General features: G+C 42.9%; 1 pseudogene; it reads left to right on the top strand.

Moving 5' to 3' along the window:
• Window positions 1-249: 249 nt before the first annotated feature.
• Window positions 250-349, top strand: LOC127125082 (uncharacterized; annotated as a pseudogene).
• The last annotated feature ends 469 nt before the right edge of the window (window positions 350-818 follow it).

Raw genomic sequence — 818 nt, 5'->3', positions numbered from 1 at the left:
AAAGCATCCACTTTTGCATTGACGTGATCAAGGTTACTTATCTCGTACATGCCAGTTTTCGGTTGAGGTTTTTCCACCGTTGTTCGTTCGGTTCCCCACTGATAGTGGTTTTGGGCCATGCTCTCGATAAGCTGGTAAGCATCAGCGTAAGGTTTGTTCATTAGTGCACCACCTGCAGCGGCGTCTATTGTTAACCTTGTATTGTATAAGAGACCATTATAAAATGTGTGAATTACTAACCAGTCTTCCAAACCATGGTGTGGGCAAAGTCTCATCATGTCTTTGTATCTTTCCCATGCTTCGAAAAAAGACTCGTTGTCTTTCTGTTTAAATCCGTTTATCTGGGCTTTTAACATAGCTGTTTTGCTTGGTGGAAAATATCGGGCAAGAAAAACTTTCTTCAACTCGTTCCATGTGGTGACTGAGTTGGAAGGAAGAGATTGAAGCCATCTTCTAGCGCTATCTCTTAATGAGAAAGGAAAAAGACGAAGTCGAATTGCCTCTGAAGTGACACCATTAGCTTTAACAGTATCAGCGTATTGGACAAATACGGATAAATGAAGGTTTGGATCTTCGGTAAGATTTCCAGAGAATTGGTTCTGTTGCACAGCCTGCAACAACGAAGGTTTAAGTTCAAAGTTGTTTCCTTCGATTGCGGGCGGAGCAATACTTGAATGCGGTTCATCTTGCGATGGAGCGGCGTAATCTCTAAGAGCACGAGCTGGTTCTGCCATCTCGGTTAAAGAAGGAAAATCTTTGAGATCGGGAAGGTCTATAGGAGGGAGATTGTTTTCAGCACGATATTCCCGAATTCGTCG

This window comes from Lathyrus oleraceus, chromosome 2, assembly GCF_024323335.1.
Source record: "Lathyrus oleraceus cultivar Zhongwan6 chromosome 2, CAAS_Psat_ZW6_1.0, whole genome shotgun sequence".
In the NCBI taxonomy this organism is placed as follows: Eukaryota; Viridiplantae; Streptophyta; class Magnoliopsida; order Fabales; family Fabaceae; genus Lathyrus; species Lathyrus oleraceus.
This window is presented reverse-complemented; position numbering and strand designations above follow the sequence as displayed.